Below are 11,843 nucleotides of genomic sequence, written 5' to 3' on the forward strand. Positions count from 1 at the left end.
TACCCATTCTGTGAAGGGAAAAGATTAGGAGAAACAAACATTAACTCACTGTCTGCTAGCATAGAACTGATAAATACATTCTGAGATGTTCACAGCAACAATCACCCTATGGGTATAATGGAGGCTCACCACAAAACATTGGGGATGGCATGCCGTAAGAGATGAGAGAGAGAGAAGAGAGAGATCTGTATATTTGTATGTAAATTTACATATATGTGTACACACACATACATACATACATGTGACACATAAAGCACCTTGGGGTGAGACAAGGAACTGGAAAGTGGTTGTTTGGAGGAGGAAGGCTGTAAGAGGAAGAGACAGGGGAAATTTCCACAAGATATCTTCTCACATTTTTTTCCTGTTTGAACTATGTAAATATATCACAGATTCAAATTTTCTAATATTTTTAAAATTATTTTTATACGTTCATATATATATGTATATACATACATATATATGTATATACATACATATATATATGTATATATATATATATATATATATATATATATACATATAATAGAAACTATTCAATGTATTCACCCAGCCCTGTGGTTGTAGGTCCCAGAGTTCCGTTTCTTTCTAGTTTCATTAAAAATGGAAGTGAAACTTTGCATGTTTCTCATACTCAGGCCTAAAACTGGTTCAGAGGAAAACATCTCCTCATCTTTTTCCTGGATTTTGGTTGTTTTGCTCCATTTAACAGTTCCAAGTTCACACCCGTGTGTGGTTTAGTCTCTCTGAAGCTCCTGTTCACACTGAGGTAATGACATTAAAGGGAAGTTAATTTTTTTCTCTTCAGAGGCATCTCTTAGGCCCTACAAGAGAATGGGGCGGGGGGAGAGAAATTCTATATAAGAAAAAGGAGGTGGTGTTCTTCATAGATAAATCAATAAAATCAGAAGTTCTGGTGACTGATTTATTGGCCTCTGGGCATCTACCACTGGAGGTTATGACTTTTCTCATGTGGGCATCCTCTAGTAGAAAAGAATGGGACTTTTGCCATAACCCTTGCCTTTTGCCTAGTGTGATACACAGGCCACAGGTCTCTGTGCCCCTGCCAACCGGATACCCTCCTTATGTCTTCCTTCGGATCCTGACCTGGAAAAGGAGGGGTGGCGCCTACTCTGAATGCATTGAATTTTCATACCAATAACACCAGTATGACCGGGTTTTGAAAGCAAACATTGAAAATAGCTCGAATACTTCTGTGATCATGACAAGGGCATCGGCAGACGAGACAGAGGAGGATCCTGGGAAATGAGCAAAGAAAACTGATATAGGTCAAAACTAACCCAGACCAGTTTTGGTGAAAACCGAAACTAGTCAGAAGCACAAGGGAAGGCCAGTTCCCACCCAGATGTTCTAGCCAGCTGCCGCATTTCCTGATCCTTGGCTTCTGTTGCCTAAGCCTAGAGGATTCATAGGAAACGTGAGGAAAGGGTAGGGTCTCTAAGTGCTCTGGTCCCCGGGGGGATGGAGAGTCATTGATGAGAAGGTATAGAGGACAGATGTTGGTCCTGGCCTGATTAGAGCAGTGTAGAGAGGAATGAGGTGGAATGAGTGTTCTAGTAAACTTGTTTAAGTGTCTGTGATCTGCCAGTGTTGTTAGACATTTATATCTATCTCATTTAACCACCATGGATATAATTAGTGTCACTTCGTATTTTCTAGTTTAAGAAATGAGACAAGTGAAGGCTGATAGTTTCCAGAGCCTTGATGAACCCTGGCATGATGTGAACCTGGCTTAACCACTCTGTCCATACCTCAGTTATTAACAAAGGCTGCAGACGATGTGGCCCAAAGGAAGAGAATTAACAACAGTTAAGGGGAATTTTGGTAATGCGTGTTTGGAGTTTAAAAGAAATAATTTATCTTTGCTGGATATTTCCTTTTCTGAACATGGAGGGCTAAAAATAAAAAAGTACAGATATCAAGATGGACTGATTTGATGTGTTTCCTTTCTGAGAGCTGGCCTAGAGTTCTTTATGGTGGACACCTTCGGGATGATCTATCCAATAGACCAGAAGAGGGCTTGAAGATGTTGGATAAGCACAGACACCCAGTAGTGCGTGAACAAGATTAACCAGGAGCACCCACTTCTCTACACATCCAGCACTTGTACAAGGGCAGGCGTTCTAGGTTCTGTGCAGTGTTCTGAGATGGAATGAACACGTTGCTGGTCCTCCCCGCTGTTTGACATGAGATTTACTCTTAGCTCCACTTTGGAGACAAAGAAACTGAAGCACAGAGAAGCTAAGAAACAGGTCGAATCTGCTAAAAGTGCTGTGGCTGTGATTCCAACTCCGGCAAGTTGGGTAGAACAGCTTCCTATTGCATTCTTACACAGTACTTCTCAGAGCCTGTCACCCAGAGCTAAGTTTCCTAAGCAATTTTGCTGCCTAACCTAAAGCTCCGAAACTGTAGAGTTAGACAGATAGGGATTCATCTATCTACGCATGAAATTATCCTGTTACTCGTGTATCTATTATTATCATCCCATGATGCAATGGTCTTAATACTAGCCAAAAACAGACATGGTTTCTGTGATCCTTAGAGACTATAGAGGTGATATACTTAAGCCATTATACACCTAAACATAAAATCATACATGCTCATGAGTACCTGGGAGGAGAGACAGAAGATGTTACTGTGAGGACTGGAGTGATGGCTCAGCGGTTAAAAACACAGGCTGATGTTCCAGAAGACCCAGGTTGAATTCTCAGCACCTAGATAATGACTCACAACTGCCTACAAAACCAGTTCCAAAGGGTCAGATGGGTTTTGTTGTTGTTGTTGGCCTCCATGGGAACCAGGAACACAAGTAGTACACAGACACACATGCAGGCAAAACACCCATACACATACAATACAAGTTGGGATTAAAAAGGATGCTACAACGTAAGATTGTAAAGGCCTCCAAGTAGATCCATGACCTAGCAGAGAGCAGGAGATCCTGAAATAACCACCTCTGATTATAATCCAGGCTCCTCTTAAACACTTTAGTATTTCAAAATCTCAATCCTTGCCCCCAGAAAATAGGGCTAGAGGATGGTTGGTCTGTGAGTCACCAAGACAGTAACAAATGCTAGAGGGTATTCCAGGATTCCGGGACTGCTGCTGTGTTTCCCATTGCTGCTGGCTAGAATCCAGCAGAAAACTGGGTGAAGGGTTGAGAGTGGCAATAGTCAGACATTAGGAATAGGGAAATACTGAGGATTTCACTGCTGTAAAAAAAAATACTGATTGGATAGATTCTATCCTTTTATTCCATAAGATGAAGAGCATAAAGCAAGCAAACAATCTGGAACACAATGGCATTTGGGGAATGGAAAGCCCTCCTGGATTCTGTCATGATACCTTCTAATGTGGCAGGTTCTTCTGTCCTTTCCACTGCTTAAGTGGTCCTTCCAGCACAAATCCTAGGCTGGATCATCTTCTAACTAGACATAGCATTGAGGTCGAGTAGACAAAGACCTGTGGCCTGTACCTGAGTGTTCGAGGGCAGTGTAGTAGTGATGAGGAACTTAGAGCTATAGAGGCAAAAGGTACTTCAAAGATCCTCGCAGGGTTTTTAACCTGATTGCCTCAGCTTAGGGAGAAAAACCAACACAGGCAGGCAGCCTGGTGAGTCTGTCCTCTTTCCTGAACTCTGAGTTTCTTGGGAGGGACCTGTCTACCAGGATTACGTTCTGCCGTGTTTTTCTGGCAGAAGCATGTTTATGTGCCCTTAGAGAGAGCACTTCAAAGCTTGAGAAGACACTCCAGAACCTGTGTACCTTCCATCCGCGACTGGAGCCAACCTGGTTGAGGGCTGAGCTCTGGGAACCTTGAGCACACAGCCAGACCAGCAGGCAGGTAGATCATACACACTTGCTTACCCAGAACACCAACTCTATGCCCCTCTACTGGGGAAGAGGGAGAGGCCATGTGGTGAGGCTCTCTGAAATCTGGGCAGGGGTCTCTTTGTCTAGGTTAAGTCTAGACTTCAGCGTTATCCTTCATTTAAGCTCCAGCTTTGTCTCCAGAGTTCAGATGAGGTCAGCAGCATCTTCTAGGGATTCTGTGCACAATTTCCCTGCCTCTGGCTACTGCTCATGGGTACCTCTAGCCCTGGGATTCTCATTAGTTGACAAATCGATTCTTCTTTGATTAATTGAGAACAAAGCAAAGCAAAGCAAAATAAAACAATGTGTCCAGCTTCCTCTTCTTGATACCGTCTAGGAGAAATTCTAAAATGTTATAGCTGGAGATGTGGGACATTGTGTATAGGCAGTTCCAGGAAGCCCTTGTTAACCCCAAGGTGGGGGGGGGTGGCGTATTCTCTCCAAAAGAGGTCAGTTTTTATTGTTGTTAAGTGATGGTGGTAGTGTTTTTGTTTTTCTTTCATCATAAAAGACAAACAGAAGGTCTCAGGTTTTCAGAAGGATTCTCTAGGGGTCACCTTTCTATCTAAGAGTCAATTGTATCTGGGTGATGATTAATGATAACAGATATGTAGGCCGCTCCTCTTCTATGCACACAGATACGGACATTGGAGGAATGAGTAGAAGCTACACAAACCGCTAAAGGAATGTGATAGGCCAAGTATGGTGGCATAGGCCTGGAACCCTAACATTCAGGAGGTTTAGTCAAGAAGGCTGTGGTTTAAGGTTAGTCTATGCTATGCAAGAAGACTCTGTCTAAAAAAACAAAACAAAAAACAAAAACAAACAAACAAACCCAACATGTAAAGAAGGGAGGGAGAGATTCGAGAAATGGAGGGGAAAGGGGGAGAAGGGGGGTGAAGAAAGAGACTGAGACAGAGAGAGAGAGAGAGAGAGAGAGAGAGAGAGAGAGAGAGAGAGAGAACACAGCTTCTCAGACACAAAGACCTAAGGAAGAGTATGCCCACAGGAAATGGCACTTAAGTTCTAGCTAAGATGCTTCTAAGTAGAACCCAGCTCCTAAGTCTCCAGTGACCCTTACCACACTCAAGGACGGAGAGAAGCCTGTGCTTACACAGAGGGCCTTCCATTAGGTCAAACTCAGTCTTAAAAATGTGCAGCAGAGGGGGTGTCGTTTCCTCCCTCTGACATACCAAATGTGTTTTAAAATAGAAGATTCTCACGGGCACCTCAGTAAAGCTTTTTACCACCCCTACAATACAATAGGTAGAAGCAGCAGCTATAGAGCAAACTACGTAAGGCATGGAAAAGCACACGTCTCACAGGAAACCGATGCCTACTTCATCAGGAAAAGAATCAGATTGTTTGCCTCATGGCAAGAGACAAAAGGGCCCCTGCCACCCTGTTCTCCTTCCATCTCAGAGATAGAAAACACCTCCTTGTTTATCCCATGACCTGTGACTACTGTATCTAGACTTCAGCTCTAGAAATAAAAAGGAAGAGAAAAATATCTCCAAACAGGTTTTCAAAGAAGGGGGCCCTCACCCGCCGCTGTTTGCTGTCACCCTCTTTCTTCTTTGCTTCCTCCGTTTCAGCTTGACATCTCCTCAAACGCTACCTGACAGCCTGCCGCCATCACCCGTGAATGTAAGTAATTTCCTTATTGACAGCCTCCCATTCTCTCTGACATCTGCCAGCACTCTCTGACACTTGAATAAGTATAAAGACATTAACAGTCTGGCGCAGGTTGCAGGGCTGGAATAGCAATGTTTGGCAGGCCTACTGCACGGAGCCTGCAAGCAAAGGGACCCCCACTCATTCAACCCAGTTGTCCTTCTGCCTGGAAGACCCATTGGAGCCCGGAGTAAATGCCGATTACTCGCTCCAGTGCGCTGGCATTTTGGTGTCTCCTTCGGCAGCCAGATTGGACATTAAAGGGAAAGAAACACACACACACACACACACACACACACACGCGCGCGCGCGCGCGCGCGCGCGCGCGCGCCTGTTTCTGAGGCAGCGTGAGGAGCCAGCCAGATAACGAGGCTCGGGTCGCTGTTTTGTGGGATGAGTTAGTATTTTAAACGGGTTGGTTTAGAAAAAGGGGGGGGGGGCAAAATCAAGCTCCCCTAACTTCCACACTGAACGTTTGCATCAGACTTCCTTCTGATAATAGCAGGTTCGTCCCACATACTAGAGCTGACAAACGCCATATTCACGCCAAGGAATTTTGAAAGCAAATATGTCACATCAATGATGATGATGACGACGACGATGGTCAGAAAATGATTAAGAAAGAACACCCTGGCAGCCTTTGTTGCTAGAATCTGCTCATGGGCAAATGGCAAAGCTATTCACATGGAAGACATTAAACCATCAAGTGAGTCACAGTGTGTGTGTGTGTGTGTGTGTGTGTGTGTGTGTGTGTGTGTGTGTAGGGAGAAAGTGCTATCTTAATTCTTTTCTAAAGAGAGCATGTTTGGGATCGATCAGAAACCTGTAATCCACCCAGGTAATGCTAAAATTAAGGTAGAGAAGCAGAGCCCTAGATGAGTGAGACACTTTCTTGAGTCAAAAATGACTCAATGTGACCGCAGGGGCGGGGGGAGAATTAAAATGGGCTTTGTAGGAGCCTAAAGTTTCCAACCAATGGGCCAGCAAGAGTGAGGGGCGCATGGTGCTTTGCGCATGCGCCTTCGGGGCCCAAGTCTGCCACTCTCCAGTTTAGCAACAAGAGGATGGGACTGCCGCAGCTGAGATTGGAAGCTGACTGTGCACAGGGCACACTGTCATTTCTTCTGCAAAGCACCCTAGTGTTCCTGTTTGATCTGAGCCTGGGGTCACTGTGTCAGGACTGCCGGTGAAGAAGAGAAAGTAACTCACAAAGAAAATGACACGTTCTCCAGGATCACACAGGTAATTAGGGTTGTGCCATAATTTGAACCAGCACCTTAACTCCCATGTTGGTATGCTTCATTTATATTAAGTTCCAGTCCCAGGAAGCTGGGTCCACATTGCCAGCAACAAGGCAAAGTAAACCCGGAGAGGCAGCGATCACCTTCCTGGAGCTGTAGAAGTTGTCTGTGGCCTTGATAAGACTGGTGGAGACCTACTGGCGAAGCAAAAGCTCCAATCTGCTAACGGCTCTGAACCTCTGCCTGGAGGAGGCTCTCCCCTCAGAGGCAACTCCCTTAGGACCACAGTAGAGCATCAAGGCCAGCAGATGGTAGGTATGTATGTCTACAGGTGATAAGAAGGGGGCTAGTGGAGTGAACTAAATTAGGAGCCAATTAACTTTGGGATTTGGGGTCAAGGGGACTGAATAGACTGGGCTACTTGACTCTCGGTCTCTTCGCTTATAAAGCAGTATAGTTTTATTTGTAGACTGTAGTCTATTAAGCTAAGACTTCACAAAGCATAGAGTACACAAATGCTAAGCTAAATGCTCAAAGAATAAATGGTGATATAGTCTTAGTATTAATCCATGTAGGAGCTCACGGAAAGCTTCTATCCCTGTTGTTCCATTCGCCACGTCTTCTGGACATCCTGTAGGTAACATGCATTTGTTATTACTGTCTATGCGCTCCATCTAAGAGCACATCTTTATGATCTAACACTGCTCAAATGTTCTGCTTCAGATACAGGATGAACCAGTTCCCTGTCCACGTGGCCCTAGCCATGGTAATAAAAAGCCACCAACTGGCAAGCCACTCTCCTAGGCTCTATACTTACTATATGCCTAAATTTATATGCCTAAATTTGAGCCGTTCACATTTGAAGGTGGGTCATTCAAACCCTGAGAGGTTAAACAACCTGCCAGAAGTTCCCCGGTTGTTCAGTGTCACTTCGATGGGAGGGTCATCTGTTTAGCCCAGAGCTTGTTTGGGCTAAATTTCTGAGCTAATGCCTGCCCTGTTTCGCCATTCTATTCTCCCAGGGTATCCAGTGCACACAACTGAGGATTCCTCTCCTGCCAGCCCTTACACTGAATCTGTGAATGAGGCTGTTCTGAGATTACCACCATATCAAGCTTGGGCATCCTTTTTTACACTCAGCTCTGTTTCTAGCTCATTTTGCCTCTCACAGTGCAACTAGAGCAAACTCCGTATGCTGCTTTCACCATGCCTTAAGGAAATCCTCCACAGCCCTGCATATCTGCCCACTGAAGTCTACTAAGGTCAGCCACGGTAGGGAATGAGATCTGCTTCTTCCTCCACTCATGTGCACCTTAGCTTTGCAGCCCCCCTCCCCTGCTGCCTTCTTTGGGTGCTCGGTAAAATGCCGACTCCAGTTCACCATAAATTTCCACCCCTTGATCACAGAAACGTCCCCACTCATAGACCGATGCCCTGTTTATCATAAGGGCTCACTAAATATTTGTTAAATGAGTGAATGAAATTATTTTCCCAGCTAACATGATTATCCCTTCCTGTGCTATCTCACCAAGGATACACTGAAAGACTTAAATCTCCTTCCATGTTTTTCAAAAATGTTCTTCTTTTTGTTAATGAGAAACATCTGAATAAGGATTCTTATGATTTGTTATATTTTATGTTTTTTTTTAACTTATGTATTTATTTGCTATGTTGAGGGTTGAACCCATCGCCTCCAGCTTGTTAGGCAAATCCTCTTCCGCGGAACAACATCCCCATGCCCAAAACTTGCTATGTTTTAAAGTTGCCATCTGTCAAGTCAGGGTTTTAAATGTTTATGAAGCAATTGCATTTAACTCTGCTATTCAAAGATAATAACAGAATTTATAGAAATATCATTCTTAGTGTTGGGACACCAACTTAACATAGGGTGGCAAATGACTCTTTGCTCTGGCCAGTTGATGCCTAGCTGCGACAAAAGTATTAAGGCATCAGAGGCTCCTCCCGCATGGGACCCAGAGACTGAGGCTCTGCTATCTGCCGCAAGCTGTAAGACACTACATGCTTGTATTCCCTTCCTTCCTATCAAGGTACTCACCATACGCCCAACCTGGCCTTCAAAGATTCAACCCAGTCCTCCCCTCCCATGCTTTCATAGGACTCCCTAGGCACAAAATTTTTCTCATTGGTGAAACTTCCCATAACAATTTCACATGTTAAGATATGATTTGTCCTATGCATGTTTGGTGTACTGGTCTTCACTGGTTTATGAGAGAAGGGTCCATCATCCATCTCTGTGAGCTCAGTCTGCCTCCTGCTTTGTAGCACTGAATGCCCACAGATGCTCACAACGTACTTTCTTGAATAAATAAACAGCTCTGTCAATGCAGGTAGACATAACAGATGGCTGGCGTGTTGGCATGAGGCATGAGGCTGCCTGGCCCGTTAGCAAAGCGGGCGAGAGGGGCAGTTCGCATCTGTTGGAGGGTTAGCAGGGGAAGGCCGCAGATACGGAGGTAGGTGGGGGCGGGGCTGAGGAAGGCTGCAGATTTGGAGGCGGGGCTGGGGATTGGGGTGGTATGGGTACATTGCCGGGATTCAAAGCAACTCTGCCTCTTGTTTCTCATCCAAGCATCCAGAGGTGTTTTTTTCCTATATCACAGCTCGGTATTAATACCAAAGGAGAAATGAACTTTGAAGTGGTGGCCCCATTGTTGTAGATAGCAATATTGTTCTACATACTCATTTGTGGTTCGTGTTGCTCACATGAACATTCGGACGCACATCTGCCACGGACCCGTAATGAGTTATAAACTGAGAAACCTGAGCATCATACCTTTTCCTATTCCTCCTATTTCCAAGGCTGGAGTTCTCAGGCTATGTTTTGGACACAGCTGGGCAATCAAGAATACTTGAATAAGAACACTAATCTATTTGATAAGAGTCCCACCCCACGGCCTGACCACCTCCCAAGGGCTCTCCGAAGGGTGACGTTTCATCTCATGGAAGGAACTCGAACTTTCTTCAGTCACTGTGATTCTTCTGGCTGTTGTCCCCTGGTTTGTTAGACTCTTGTCATCGTGACTTTACGAAGTGACATGCCACGCCTAGGCAGAAGCTTCCAGTGAGTGCACGGATTTTTCTTCTATAAAAAATGGAATATCTCAAACAGCAAGCAGAAGTACTCAGTCCATGCTTGGATCGTGACAAGGGCTCAGTGGAAGCCATCAGGGCAAGTGGACAATGACCTAGGTTCTAACTTCCTCATTTGCACTGGCGTGTCTTAACGGGAAAAGCCACATCCCTGGACTCACTAAGGTGGTCTGTCAGATGCGATGACCTGGCTAGGAGCGAGAAACACACGTTTCAACTGAAATCTGCTCCAGATTTTAATCATGGTCATGGGCCCTTTTCTGGGGCTATTTCACTACAGATAATTGTTAAAATTTCTTCCAGTTTAAGGAAGTTTCTGTATCTATAGTCAAGGAAATTCTGGAATCTTTCTTATAAGTGAGTATCAGTAATGTCACTTGCAGAACAGGGCTGCCAGGAGCCTCAACTTCTTGGCTCATTGCTGTCTTCACAGGGCTAAGGTTAATCCTAAGCCTTGGCCAGCCTTCTAGGTAATGGCGTTTTTATAGGATCTTGAAAGATGACTCTTTAAAATTATTTTATTTCCTCTAACTTAAGGTCACAGTGCTCTTGGCCAGAAGGAAAAAGTCATTTCCTAAAAAAAGGGAAACCACACTTCCTGGGGATGTGACAGCCCCTTTGGCTGCCAGCTACTCCTTTGACTGTAAGGGCAGAAAATAAAAAGCAGGTGCCATCTGAAGGGAATGATCCAGGCTATGGCTCGCAGTTGGCAGAGCTCAGGCTGAGAAGCAAAGCCCAGGCTGGCTTCCAGCCAGGTGACTCTGTCACTCATTCCTCTAGGTTTGGATTTCCCCATATGTGCCAATAAAGGATCTGCAAACTCCTGTTGAGTGTGTACTAATGTCTTATCACTGTGATCCCATCAAAGCTAATTGACAAGGCTGTTTTTATTGCAGGCTTTCAAAGGCAGGTCTCTTAATTTGTAGACTGGGGGAAATACATTAAGAAAGGGAAGTGTTTACAGTGGAAGCCAGGTCCACACATATCTTCTGAATTGCTAAAATGTTTTGATCCTAGAGGAGGAATAAAGGAGCCTGATTTATAGCCATTTAACAAACAAACCATATTCGTGTCACTAGAACAGCTGGGCAAAGTGTCTCTCCCTGCCCACTCCGGAGATTTTATGAGCCAAGGAGGAAGCTAAGCTCTGGAACATTCCTCCAGGCCCATAGAAGTCTGCCCATGCTGTGGTACTCATCCTCGAAGTCTTAGCTAGAGATCTATCAAGAACTACATCTGCCCCGCGGAGTAGAATACTACTACTTCAGTGTGCTCACCTGGGCTGGCAGATGGCTGCTGTTCCTATGACCCTAGCCTCCCCAGCAGAAATGACAGATCTCTGCTAACTTTTCTTGGATGCCCACAGCCACTCCCACTGATGACCAGAGTTCGTTCCAAAACAGGTGCTCAGATGCACAAGCAAAGCATGAATATGTGCCCTAAGACAATGCTTGGGACCCTTCCCCATCTTCAACAACAGCGTTCTTCCTATACAAAAAAAATGAAAAAAAAAAAAAAAAAAAAAAAAAAAAAAAAACGATCGGAAGCCCACCCTCAGCCTCAGACGTGCAGGTCCGTAATCAGCTCTGCCGCTTGGAGCTGGAGGACACAACAGGCTCCAGCTCATGTTTTCTTTTTTTCCCCAGTCCTCCGGAGCTGCTGGAAGCTTTTGGCTGATATGTGTGCGTGCCTGCGAGTGCGCGCGCACATGCGTTCACTAGCTGGGCCACTTCAGCCTAAGGAGAATTCCTCTGATGAGTACTTTTGCTTCAGCGACTCTCCTCCAAGATGGCCAAGATTTTCTCAGTACTTCTTTACCCCTGCCTCTCTCCTTTGAGCAGAGAGGCCTGTGTTACCGCACTGGGTAAAGCAGGAGCCCGGCGCATGCGCAGCTAAAGGGCATGGGCTTAGTTCTTTGCTGTTGACT

The 11,843-nt window shown here is 45.1% G+C and overlaps 1 long non-coding RNA gene across 2 annotated transcripts; it reads left to right on the top strand.

Annotated features, from left to right (window-relative positions):
- The first annotated feature begins 5,930 nt into the window (after positions 1–5,930).
- LOC115031128 lies at positions 5,931–9,254 on the top strand. 2 transcript variants are annotated; one of them, XR_003836743.1, is made up of 3 exons: positions 5,931–6,270; positions 6,878–7,120; positions 7,828–9,254. It is a non-coding gene; the product is annotated as an uncharacterized LOC115031128 (long non-coding RNA). The 2 variants fall into 2 exon arrangements; XR_003836744.1 differs by having other exon boundaries at positions 6,878–7,116.
- Positions 9,255–11,843: the final 2,589 nt, after the last annotated feature.

The sequence above is a fragment of the Mus caroli genome, chromosome 5 (genome assembly GCF_900094665.2).
Source record: "Mus caroli chromosome 5, CAROLI_EIJ_v1.1, whole genome shotgun sequence".
NCBI classification, from domain to species: Eukaryota; Metazoa; Chordata; class Mammalia; order Rodentia; family Muridae; genus Mus; species Mus caroli.